General features: G+C 39.7%; 1 pseudogene; it reads right to left on the bottom strand.

Annotated features, from left to right (window-relative positions):
- Window positions 1-859: 859 nt before the first annotated feature.
- The window catches only part of LOC102761127, a 33,545-nt pseudogene continuing 20,802 nt past the window's right edge, over window positions 860-13,602 (bottom strand).

Here is a 13,602-nt window from a genome sequence, read left to right on the forward strand (position 1 = left end):
TAAGGTACCATCTTGGGCAATCAGCATGTATGGAGCTAAAAGCCCACTTTCAGGTTCATTTTTACCATCTCTCTAAGATTTACTCATCGAATATTTATTGAATGCCTATTATGTGTTGGAAACCATGCTAGGGCTAAAGATTCAATTAGAATAAGGTGTGGTTCTTGCTTTCAAGGAGCACACTGTGTAGTACAGGGAGTCAGGCAAGTAACAAATATGTATGTATGTATTTCAACATACACATTTAACTTTATTTATCAATGCCATTTAAAGTTTGATTTTATAAAACAAAAGGCACTAAGAGTTCTGTATTATTGGGATTTAAACAGTAAAAATAGTAACAGCTTTGAAAGTGTAAATTATATACATTAAAATAAAACAATTAGAGAGTTTTTCAATGTGGGAACTATACAAATGAAATAAATGGCAAAAGGACCTTCTAGGAATATTGTGGATTGTTAGAAACTTTAGGAAGTAAACAACAAATCTGAATATTCAGACTTCTTTTGCTGTTTCATATTTACCTATTTTCTGAGTCAAGCTACTTGACCAAAAGGTCTGATTTAGGAAAGCACTTAGCTTTATAGAAAAAGTTTCCCATCTCCAGTTACTACCTTCAAAGGCATTGACATTACAGTGCTGATGTAATCTGCTGGTTCTCTCTGAACCGTGTGCAAAAAATGTCAACCCTTTGGAAAGTCAAACGGGTACCAAAAAATGGAACAAAAATGTACAGTTCAATAAAGTATAATGTTAGGTTTTCCCAATCTAAAATTAATCAGTGAAATGAAGCATGACCTGTAGTTACTTGGTCTCAGGAAACACGTTTGAGAATTCCATTATTATTCTCTGCTCATCTTCAGCCACAGACAGGGATTTTGTCGGCCACCATGCCGTTTACCTTGTGGATGGTAGCAATGAAGTAACGCAGATGGACTTGCTCAGAATTGATAATGAACTGTGATCCCAACTTTCCCACTTTTCAGATACAACCAAAACTTTGTCTGAATAGAGCAAAAACAAAAACTGTAGTTACTTGGTCTCAGGAAACACGATTGAGAATTCCATTATTATTCCTGCTCATCTCCAGCCACAGACAGGGATTTTGTCGGCCACCATGCCTATTGGCATCTATATGCTCTCTTTGGAGACATGTCTATTAGGTCCTTTGCCCCATTCTTTAATTAAATTGCTTGTATTTTTGGTGGTAAGTTGTATAAGTTCTCTATAAATTTTGGATATAAACCCTTTCTCAGAAGTATCATTGGCGAACATGTTCTCTCATTCGGTGGGTTGTCTTGATTTTGTTGATTTTTTCCTTTGCTGTGCAAAAACAACCGTTTACCTTGTGGATGGTAGCGGTGAAGTAACGCAGATGGACTTGGTCAGAATTGATAATGAACTGTGGTCCCAACTTTCCCACTTTTCAGATACAACCAAAACTTTGTCTGAATAGAGCAATAGATCAAATGAATGAGAAACTTCCAACAGTGGCAGGAATGTCACCGTAGCTGTGATCTGTCTGATCACTCAGCAGATTTCATCTTGGATAGCTTTCTGAGACTGTTCTCTGGCTGTACTGTCATCTTTGGCGGTCTGGTCACAATTAGCATCGAACTGCCATCTTTCAAGGACCTCACCACTTTCAATATTCGAGATGACTACCACCAGTTTCTGCACTGCACACTTCTATAACCAATTTCTTAGTTGTTCCACCACATTGCTTAGGTATTTCATGAGCTCAGGATCACTGGTTACAAGCAAGGTGAGTCCACATTTCTGCACTCGAGTAAAGGTTTCAGATGGATAAATGCCACCCTGACGTAAAATGCTGTGGATGCCAAGTGAGAAGAACTCTGGCCCAATGTTGGCGCTCCAGCACAGGATGATGCCCTACTCCTCAGAGAGCTGCCCCGGGATGCCAGGCCAACAGCCACAGTGCACACCCACTACACACCATGACCACAGGCTCACAGCAGCTACCCCCCACCTCGTTTCAAAAGTAACCAAATAACAAATATTTAGAATTCATTATGTCAAATTCTCTAAGAAAAGTAAACACAAGGCACTATGGGAAAAGGCCACTAACCCAATCTTTGGGGTGAGGAAGAGGTAAGAGTGGGGATGCTACAGCAAATGTTTAAAAAAGGTGGTGCTTGAGCTGAAAGATGAGTAGGATTTTCCTGGACAAAGAGTAGAAGAATGTTCCAGAAAAAAAGGAACAGTATGTGCAGAAGTTCATAGCAATGTGTTATGAAGGAGTTATTAGTAATTTAGGTCCAGGGCCAGGACAGGGAAGGGAGTATGAGATGAACTAAAGAGGTCAGTACAGAACAGGGTGTTGACAGGTTTTATATCAGGTAAGAATCCATTTTCTATGATCAGGTCCTTCTGAACGAACTCAAGTTAAAAGGAATTGATGATCTGTATGGAGAGAAGACAGGCTTTTGGAGTCAGGCAACTTGGGTTTGAAACTTGGTTGGACCATTAGTTTTTGTCCTTGGCAAAATTACTTAGCCTCTCAAAGCCTCAGTTGCTTCATCAATAAATGTACATCATATCTGCTCTAAAGCATTATAATTAGGGTTAAATTATATAATACATGTAGTATCTACTGCAGTACATGATATAAAGTTAAATCTCAACTATGATAGAATAAACCTCTGTAATCAAGAATATTCAGCCCCTGCTGGTATGTCTCAGTTGGTTGGGCATCACCCCATGCACCAAAAGATTGCTGGTTCAATTCCTGGTCTGGGCACATGCCCAGGTAGAGAGCATGCAAGAGGCAGCTAATCAATGTTTCATTCTCACATTGATGTTTCTCTCTCTCTCTCTCTCTCTCTCTCTCTCTCTTTCTTCTTCTTCTTCTTCTTCTTCTTCTTCTTCTTCTTCTTCTTCTTCTTCCCTCCCTCTCTCTCTCTCTCTCTCTCTCTCTCTGTCCCTATCCCTTCCTGTCTCTCTAAAATTAGATTTTAAAATCTTAAAAACAACAACAATAACACAATATCCATGGAAAGCCTTGAGTCACATAGTTAAATGAACACAAACTAGTTCTGGTTTGTTTCCAGCAACCAAAGAGACATTTATCCTGCTTGGACTATTTGTATCCTTTTTGTTTGGGCTCTTTGTTTCTGTGCTTTTAAAAAATATATTTATTTATTTATTTAAGAGAGGGGACCAAACCGAGACTTCCTGGTTCATAGGTCCACGCTCAATCACTGAGCCATGCCAGCCAGACTGTCTCTGTGCTTTTAATGGTAACATATATATTTCATAATTGGTGCTGTTTTACTGCCTAATAAATAAGTTCTTTGGGAGTGAACTATTATATCCTCAGACTCATTCTCATTTCCTTTACACCACAGATTTTTGGGAACAGACTCCTATGTTGAAATAGGAACATGGCTTAACAACAAACAATTTGAATACCCCTCAGTGTGGAACTGGCTAAATAAACTTGTACCTTTATGCTGTGAAATACTATGCAGCAGCTAAAAGACATAGCTCTCTATGTACTAACATAACTAGGTCTCCAATACTTAGAGTTAAATGGAAAAGCAAGCTACATGAAGATGTTTGCAGAATGATACCATCATTGTTTATAGAAAAATATACACATACATAATTAAACAAAATTATACGCTAGGGTTGTGTGTGTTGTGTATAAATGCATAGGAAAAACTTTGGAGGGATACACACTAAAATGACGAGGGGTTGTGTATGGTGACAAGAGAAGGTTTGTCAGGATGGGGAAGTGTGAGGAAGGGCAGTTGTCCAAGGAGACATTAGCCTTTTCAGAAACACTTTAATTTTTTACAAGTAACACTCCCATTGTTTGTGTAATTCAAAATTTGTTTTCAAAAAAGAAGCAAAGAAAGAACAAAGACTTAGAGGTTGGATGAAACTGGCTCCAATCCTGGCTCAGCAACTTGTTAACTCTACGACTTTTGGGAAGACCTGACCCCTCTGTCTCAGTTTCTTCATCAGCAAAATCAAGATACCACCGCCTGTCTCGTCTCATTGTAAAGACTAAAAGTAAAACTCCCTGCACAGGATCAGCACTCCCATGTGTTAGTTGTTTCTTTCCCTTATTCTGACTCCAATGGCTTTCTTTCCACCTGAAACAATTTTTTTAAATTAGAAAAACCAAATACAAAGGGATGAGGTTACTTTATCAAGATCAGACAGTTGGTTAATGTGAGAACAAGGACTGTCACCCAGAAGTACCAGGAGTTAATACCACATGAGTTGACAGCAAGCAGATAAATTCTTCCCCCTTTCTCTCTCAGGACTATTTTGAGATACAATTTAAGTGACTTCCTGGAGGATGATCCTGTGGACATGACGCAGGTCTCCTGCATCACAATAAATCAGCATTACACTCCACAGGGGAGTTGGCTTACTGTGTGTTATGTGGCTGTTTCTGTGAGTGGTTCCAACGTGCAGATTCCACGTGGCAGGATTATTTGCAGAGCATCATATCCTGGGCTTGGGCAGCTATTGGACAAACCAAGCAGGGAAGTGTTGGGTAGGCCTGCAAGGTTGTATCTGACATGACTTCGCTCTTTTGACTTTGCTAGTTATCAAGGAAGTCTGGCAAAAACCAAGTAGACATGAGGGATGTAGCTATAAGGAAACCACTGGTACCAGGCAAAGATTCAGTCAACAGGAAAGGGAATGGGGGCATAAATGGACATCTGACATTCTCTTTGGCCACCTAGAATCTGAACCCTCTTCCTATGTCTGGGTACGTCTTCCAATCCGTGAGGCAGAGATTGCCGCCCACTGCAGTAGTTGAAAATGACAGATACTTTCCCAGTTGCCCTTGCAGCAAGGTGGCAGTCAGATGACTTGGGCTTCCTTATCAGGACCCACCTTCCTTACAAATAGAGGGATTTGTAAGGGATTGCATCCAGGCAATTGCTTCCAGGGACCCTTCAGTCCGCAGACCAACGCTCTATCCACTGAGCTGCACCAAGGGCTCTCATCACTAATTTTCACTGAATCCTCGAATTTTTATTTTAACTGAAATGAATTGTAACTGTCACAGACTCCGGGTGGTCTTGGGGCTGATGGTATCTTGCTGATCATATCCAAAACAAAGGGGATCTTGCTTTCTGAAGCCATTGCATGGGAGCAAGACATTCTATCAAACTCTAGGCAGGTCGCTATGCAATGGCATTCTATCCAGTTCAATGGTCTTAATCCAGGTGCTCCAACCTAGATGAAACCACACCATCGTTGTACTTCCTGCTCCAGGAAAGAGAATTCCCTCCTCTGGAACCTCCAGGACCCCTTGATTAACATTCTTGGAGGAACTGATAACGAAGTGGCTATTTTATATTCATGCCTTGTACTCTGAGCTCTTTTTGTGCTTTATAACCACTGCTGGTCCAAGGTGTCTGAAGACTCTGCTTTCTGGACTAGAGCATGAGAACTCACTTCAGTGTCTACAATAGAACTCCAAGCCAGGCTTCTGCACCTTAGTCATTAATAGATACTCCAGCCACTTAGAACTCCTAGAGCTGAGTTGAAAAGAAGCACATGTGTGTCTCAGCTTTGAGGCAACACTGGATCCTCTCAGCCTCCCCCATCTTTTGTTTCCAGACCAGTAGTTCTTTATGGGCTTCTGCCAACTGTGCCCCACCTCAAGCTGCACCATGTGCCTCTCGCCTCCCATCCCAGGGAGGTATTAATGCCAAGATACAGAATGTCACCAGATTCTGCTTGTGACCTACATCTGTGAAACCCAGAAGTACCAGGAGTTAATACCACATGAGTTGACAGCAAGCAGATAAATTCTTCCCCCTTTCTCTCTCAGGACTATTTTGAGATACAATTTAAGGGACTTCCTGGAGGATGATCCTGTGGACATGAACACTCTGTCTCACTTTGCAGCTGCCAACTTGATAACGTAGTCTCACATTGGCTCCCCCTTTGCCTTTTCTTTCTTTAAAAAATATTTTTACTTATTTCAGAGAGGAAGGGAGAGGGAGAGAGAGATAGAAACATCAATGATGAGAGAGAATCATTGATCGCTGCCTCCTGCATGCCCCCTACTGGGGATTGAGCCCACAACCCTGGTGGGCATGTGCACTTCACTGGAATCGAACCAGGGACTTTTCAGTCCTCAGGCTGACACTCTATCCACCGAGCCAAACTGGCCAGGGCGGCTTCCCCTTTTCTGCTACAATCTCCTTATCCCTCTCAACTGGAAATGCATTCCCTAATTCAGGAGAAGTACCATAATCTCCTTGCCTCAAGCTCTGCTTATTAGGTAACCCAAGCTAAGGCAATACCACAAAATTCATAGTCAAAATTATGTCAATTTCACCATAATTGGTAGCTTTTCCTCACTTGGGAATCCTTTCTGGTTTCTCATTAAGTTTTATTCTCAATGTGTGACTTTGGGAAAGTTGCTTAACCTCTGAACCTAATATTCTTCATGGTATTATGGAGGTAATAATAATGCCTATCTCATGAAGAGTTGGGGGAATTAAAAGTAAATAATGGCCAAAACCGGTTTGGCTCAGTGGATAGAGTGTCAGCCTGCGGACTGAAAGGTCCCGGGTTCGGTTCTGGTCAAGGGCATGTACCTGGGTTGCGGGCACATCCCCAGTAGGAGATGTGCAGGAGGCAGCTGGTCGATGTTTCTCTCTCATCGATGTTTCTGACTCTTTATCTCTCTCCCTTCCTCTCTGTAAAAAATCAATAAAATATATCTTTAAAAAAAGTAAATAATGATTTAAAATCACAGTATAGTTCTAGGCATGTAGTGAATGCTCAAAAAATGTCAGTTTTGTTATTATTATAATAAAAATCAGTCTTATTTGCAACATGACGGAGCTCTAGGGGAGAGGGAAAAAGGAAAGGGGGTTCACCTACAAATACATAGGGAAGTATGTTCACATACCTATGAGCACATGTGATCATGCTACACAGTAAATGATTATTTTCACCATGGACACAAAATCTAACTCTGAAAGGAGAAGTAAACTTGGTATGTTTAAGCTGAATTAGGATCCCAGTGGTTCTAGGCTTCGTTGAACTTTCTCATCTGTAGCTTCAAGAACTAGCACAGCCCAGGGATGGCCAGGCTTCTCTCTCTGAAGCTCTGTCCATTGATTCTCAGTTGTGCCTGGGGTTCCCAACAGCAGATGGCCTGCCTCTCATATCTTGCCATCTTTTTTAAAAATATGTTTTTAAAATATGTTTTCATTGATTTTATTTATTATTTTTTAAATTTATCTTTATTGTTGATAGTATTGCAGGTGGTCTCTTTGTTTTTTCTTCCATTGGTCCCCCTCTACCTCGCACTCACCTTTCCCAGGCCTTCACCACATTATATGCATATAACATTCCTGGTTAATCTCCCCTTACCCCTGCCCTGGCTCTGAAATTTCCCCGTCTTGTTTTCATTGACTTTAGAGAAAGAGGGAGGGAGAGTAAGGGAGGGAGAGAGAGAGAGAAACATTGATGAGAGAGAAATACCAACATTGATCTCAGCTGCCTCTTGCACATCCCCTACTGGGAATCTAGCCCAAAACCAGGAATCAAACTGGCGACCTCTTGGTGCATAGGTTGAAGCGCAACAACTGAGCCACACCCACCTGGCCCACCTTTGGTCTCAGTCTCTCCATTGTGTTGTTTTGGGCTTTTACTTGTTGATGTGGATTTAATTTTCTTTAGTCTCTGGCTGCCAAAGGTTTTGGTGCTTTTATTATTTGTAGGGAACTAGATCAACTACAACCATCTCTTTGCTGGGTATAAGTTTCACAGTTGTGGATGTGCTGCCGTTGCCTGCTGCTCCCCCGGTTGCCAGTCTCATAGGGCACTGCTGTGACAGAAGTCAAAGTACACGTCCGAGTGCATGTTGGCAAACTCGTGAGTGAGTTGCACACTGCAGTCAGTCAATTCTTGGGATTTTATGTGCTTCCAAGGATGGGTTGTTCCTGAGCTTTGTGGTGCTAAATTCTGTCTCTGCCTTCTTGTTAGGAGAGAGTCTTGTTCCTCATGTGGTTCATTCTGAGAGTTTCACGGCATTTGTCCTCCTCAGCCCTTCTGTTCTACTTGTGGTGTCAATTTTCATTAAAATGGTGGTAAATGAGCTTTAGGGTCGTTTTTCAGTCAACTTTTCCTCCATCTTGGATTGATCTGGTTTTAGCTAGCTCTTGTTAATTTCTGTGACAACTACAGGAATTTCCTGCCATAAACTGTTTCCCTTTGATCATGTGTGGAGGTGGGGGCTCTAGTGCGAGGACCTAGCAGCTTATCTGCCTGTGATGTCCATTCCTACTTCCTCATTGCACTTGTCAAGAGCCTTCCCTAACTTCTTTCTATCCTGCCTCTTAGAGTTCTGCCTATCATCATATTTATTAAAAGTACCTTGGTCAAAAGTAACTTGAATAAGTTTTATTTTCACCAGTACCTATTTCAGTCTGGGTATGGTGTTCATATGCAACTCAGTGGGTTCATTTGTTTTGGTTTGCATTCAATTTTAAGGCATGCCCCTACATTTGTTGATTTTTTTAAAATATAGGGTGGGGCAAAGTAGGCTTACAGTTATTCACATGAAAAATAATACAATAATTAATAAATAATAATATAAGAATAAACTATGTTTCATGTACTTATAACTGTAAAGCTACTTTTGCTCCACCATGTATGTATAACATTAGCATGCTTCCAAAAGTCAAAACTATACAAAACTGTGTACTCAAAGAAGTACCAGGTATTATTCATTCTTCTATCCCACCCATTTTCCCCACCCTTAATTGGCAACCAATTTTATTTAGTGCCTGGCTTATCCTTCCTGTTATTTTTGCAAAATAATTTTTAAAACTATAAATGCAGGATGTTTTATTTCCTCATTTCTTTTTTTGTTTGTTTGTTTGTTTTGTTAATCCTCACCTGAGGATATTTCTCCATTGGTTTTTAGAGAGAGTGGAAGGAAGTGAAAGAGACAGAGAGAGAGAGAAACATCGATGTGAGAGAGACACTTGGATTGGTTGCCTCCTGCAAGGGCCCCGACAAGGGCCAGGTATCAAGCCTACAACCGAGGTACTTGCCCAGGGCCCTTCAGTCCACAGGCTGATGCTCTATCACTGAGCCAAACCAAATAGGGCTCCTCATTTCTTATAGGACTCCTCATTTCTATAGATATTCTTTTGTGCTTAACATATCCTAGAAATCATATCAGTTCATAGAGATATGCTTCTTTTGAAAAACACATGGCTGTATAATATCACATTGTATATTTTTATCATAGTTTATTCAACCAATTTCCTATGTTTAGCATTTAGGTGGTTTGCAATATTTTGCAACTACAAATAATGTTGCCAGGAATAGCCTTTTGCATATGTATTTTCATACTCTTGGAGGTGCACCTTTAGGGACAATTCCTAGAAGTGAAGTCACTGAGTAAAAGGATAAAGGCATATGTAGTATTATTAGATATTGTCATATCCTCCTTGAGGTGTTTTCTGGCACCAGCAACCAATTCGCTGATTTTCTAGACACCAACTGAGTGTCCAACAATTTATTTCAATTCTGACACTAACTATGCTCAGCGTAGACCCCACGGGTTAAGGACTTAGTCTATAACATGGCTCTCATTTCAGAAGCTGGTAGGAACTCCTGGGCCACCTTCTGACGTAGGGCTATTGGGGGTGTCCCACAACCGCCTCCTCAGGTTTGATAATTTACAGGAGTGTCTCCCAAACTTAGGGAAGCACTTCATTTACATTTACCAGTTTATCATAAAGGATACAACTCAGGAACAACTCAATGGAAGAGATGCAGAGGGCAAGGTATAGGGAGAGGGGCACGGAGCTTCCATGCCCTTCCAGGGCATCACCCTTCCAGCACCTCAACACATTTACCAACCCAGAAGCTCATGAAACCTCCTTATTCAAGAATTTTAATAACCCTTAATCTCCAGCCCCACTTTCTTCCCCTCCCCGGAAGTCAGGAGTGGGGCTGAAAGTTCCAACCTTCTAATCACTTGGTGACCAGCCCCATTCTGTAACCATTTAGGGGTCCCAATCTAAATCACCCATTAGCATAAACTCAGTTGTGATGTAAAGGGGCTTGTTATAAATTACTAACTACACCCCAATCACTTGGGAAATTTCATGGGTTTTAGGAGCATTGTGCCTGAAACCTCACACAAAAACCAAATATATTTATTATTATACCTCAGCCTTGTTAAGTCTTAAATTTTTGCGAGTCTGATGATTGGATATAGTAACTGTTTCCTTTCAATTTGCATTTCTGTTATTATAAGTAAAATGGTACATCTCTTTATATATTTAAGGGCTAACATATAAACTGTATATATCTCTGTCCACTTTTTTCTGTAGGATTTTTGGTCTCATTTTCCTTCAATCTTTATAAGTTTTATTTTATATTAGGGCAACTAGTACTTTATCTATGATATATATTGCAAATATTTATTCTGAATTTGTTGTCTTTTGACTTTGACTTTGCTTACAGTGTTGTTGTGGGTTTTGTGTTTTGTTTTGGGGGATTTTGGCCATGAAAAAGTTTTTAATTTCTGTGTAGTCAAATTTATCAACAAATTTTAATTGCATAACAACAACAAAAGCAATTTTAAAAAATAAAAATTTTATTTGTATTTGAAATCTAAGTCATATTTAGATAGTGCTCCCCTGCCTCCCCACCTAGGCTATAGAGACAACCATATTTTCTCACAGTATTGTGTAGATCACTTTTTAAACATTTAGCTATCTGATTTATTTAGAGTTTATTCTTGTGTGTGGTATGACGAATTGGTAATAATAATGGTAATGACAGCTCAAAAGAACAATACAAAAATGTAAGTTTACCCCTACATATATACATAGAAGACACATTAGAAGAAAATGCACCAAAATGTTACACATTTCCATCTGGTTAATAACATTACATGGAATTTTAAAAATATTTTCCATATGCTTTTCATGTTTTTATAACAAATATGTATTACTTTATAACGGGAAAGAAAAACAGCACATTGTCTTTGAAATAGTAAAAAAAACTGGCCCTGCTTTTTTTTTTTGTAGTCTGAAAAAATAAGATTTAAAATAACACATAGCTGGTTGAGGTAAAGAATAGAATCAATGTATACTTCTCCCTCTTTGTATCTCTGCCTCTCCACATGTTTTTGTTCTCTACCATTTTCTCACTTCCCATGACTTACATGGAAGTAAAATACATGCAGAAAATGAGCAAGCCTTCCACAGCATATTATTTTATTGCTGCAAAAGCTACTTGGGGTTAATTCTTTCATAAAACACCAGTGCAGGTTATGACAAGAAGTCAGAGAACACAGTGCTAATGGATCATGTAAAGCCTCTAGCTTCCCCCTTAGCTAACAGTCTGCAAACCAGCAACAGGGTGACCTATTGCAAGTCTTTCTGTGTGTTATCCTGGAGGCTGTAAAATTCTAGGTCCTGCATTTTAGCAGTTGAGTGGTCAGAGGAGAATTATTGCTTCCTTTATTTTATGGCCTTAGTGATATGCAGCTTGTCCCCAGAATGTGCAGCTGAAAAATCAATGCCAGATGACACAGTAGGAGACCGTCTAATGGTTCTGTGTTATTCTCCATCTCCCCAAGAGGAAAGCTATGCAGTGGAGGTACTCGGGATTGTCACTTCCAGTGCTTAATGAGAACGTGTTGAGTGCTCACAGTGTGCTGAGGTCTGCTGTGCATGCATTATCTCATGAAATCATCACAGCAACCTACAAGGGAGGCACTATGATTACATCATATATATTACACAGATGACAGGTGTTGATAAATAACTTTCCCTAAATCAAACAACAAGGAGGCAGCAGAATGAGAGCTCAAACCCATGACTGTTTGGCTTCAACGTCAGTAATTTAGAAGCTATTCTGATGCCACTGGATGAAGTGCCAGTTTGAAGAAATAGCTTAACACATCTCAACCTATCATCGAAACCTACACATTCAGATAGGACAAGGCCTCCTTTGAAGAAATTTTCTAGCAGCCCTTCTCAATGCAGATTCCATAAGCAAATTAAACACTACTCAAAAATGACTTGAATATTATTTTTTTATTTTATTAATAAATCTTTATTGTTCAGATTATTACAGTTGTTCCTCTTTTTTCCCTCATATCTCCCCTCCACCTGGTTCCCATCCCACCCCATGCCCTTACCCCCTGCCACTGTCCTCATCCGTAGGTGTAAGATTTTTGTCCAATCTCTTCCCATACCTCTCACACCCCCTTCCCCCAATCCCCAAGAATTGTCAGTTCACTCCCTTTCTATGCCCCTGATTCTATTATATTCACCAGTTTATTCTGACTTAATTTTTAGGTTCACTTGTTGATAAGTATTTATTTGTTATCACTTTGTTGTTCATAATTTTTATCTTTACCTTTTTCTTCTTCTTCCTCTTCTTCTTAAAGAATATCCTTTAGCATTTCATATATTCCTGGTTTGGTGGTGATGAACCCCTTAAGCTTTTTCTTGTCTGTGAAACTCTTTATCTGACCTTCAATTCTACATGATAGCTTTGCTGGGTAGAGTAATCTTGGTTGTAGGTTCTTGCTATTCATCACTTTGAATATTTCTTGCCACTTGAATATTATATTCTCGCTTCTTTAAGGGTAATAGTACATAACAGTTACATTCTAGATGCAAAGGAGGGAAGTTAATTAATTACATTCAATGGATGTCTTAGGTCATAGGGCTTTCTCTCTCTCTCTCTCTCTCTCTCTCTCTCTCTCTCCCTCAAACTTTCTTTTTTTTCTCAAAAGAGATTAATGTTTAGGTTAAGTATTTGCTGAAAAAGTATTTCTGTTTGATACTGATGTCCCCATAACTTACTGAGTCTCATGGTTCTTGGCTAGATGTCATGCTGGCAGTCATTTAAGCAAAACCAACGTCGTTAGCTGTCAGTGACTGTTTGATGGTCCAGAAAAATATCCTCATGCTACGTAGTTCAATGCCAAAGAACATCTTTTTTCAAAGAGAGAGAGAGAGAGAGAGAGAGAGAGAGAGAGAGAGGTTTCACTAATGTTTGTCTTTTTTATGGAAAAGAAAAAAATCGCATTATTTTTTAAAATCAGATTTATAGGTGTGTGTTTTTTACATTCAATATTTTTCTGTATTAGTTTCAGGTGTACAGCACAGTGGTTAGACAATCGTGTACTTTACAGAGTGATGCCCCCAACCACAATATTTCAAGCGTCCACCTGGCCTCATACATGGTTAAGATATTATTTACTATATTCCCTATGGTGTATGTTTACATCTCCAATTTGTATTTCTTTTTTTGTTCAATATTACTGTATTAGTTTCAGGTGTACAGCACAGTGGTTAGACAATCGTGTACTTTACAGAGTGATGCCCCCAACCACAATATTTCAAGCGTCCACCTGGCCTCATACATGGTTAAGATATTATTTACTATATTCCCCCTGGTGTATGTTTACATCTCCAATTTGTATTTCTTTTTTTAAAATATATTTTATTGATATTTTGCAGAGAGGAAGGGAAAGGGATAGAGAGTTAGGAACATCGATGAGAGAGAAACATTGATCAGCTGCCTCCTGCACACCCCCTACTGGGG

Source organism: Myotis davidii, unplaced genomic scaffold (assembly GCF_000327345.1).
Source record: "Myotis davidii unplaced genomic scaffold, ASM32734v1 scaffold582, whole genome shotgun sequence".
Taxonomy (NCBI): Eukaryota; Metazoa; Chordata; class Mammalia; order Chiroptera; family Vespertilionidae; genus Myotis; species Myotis davidii.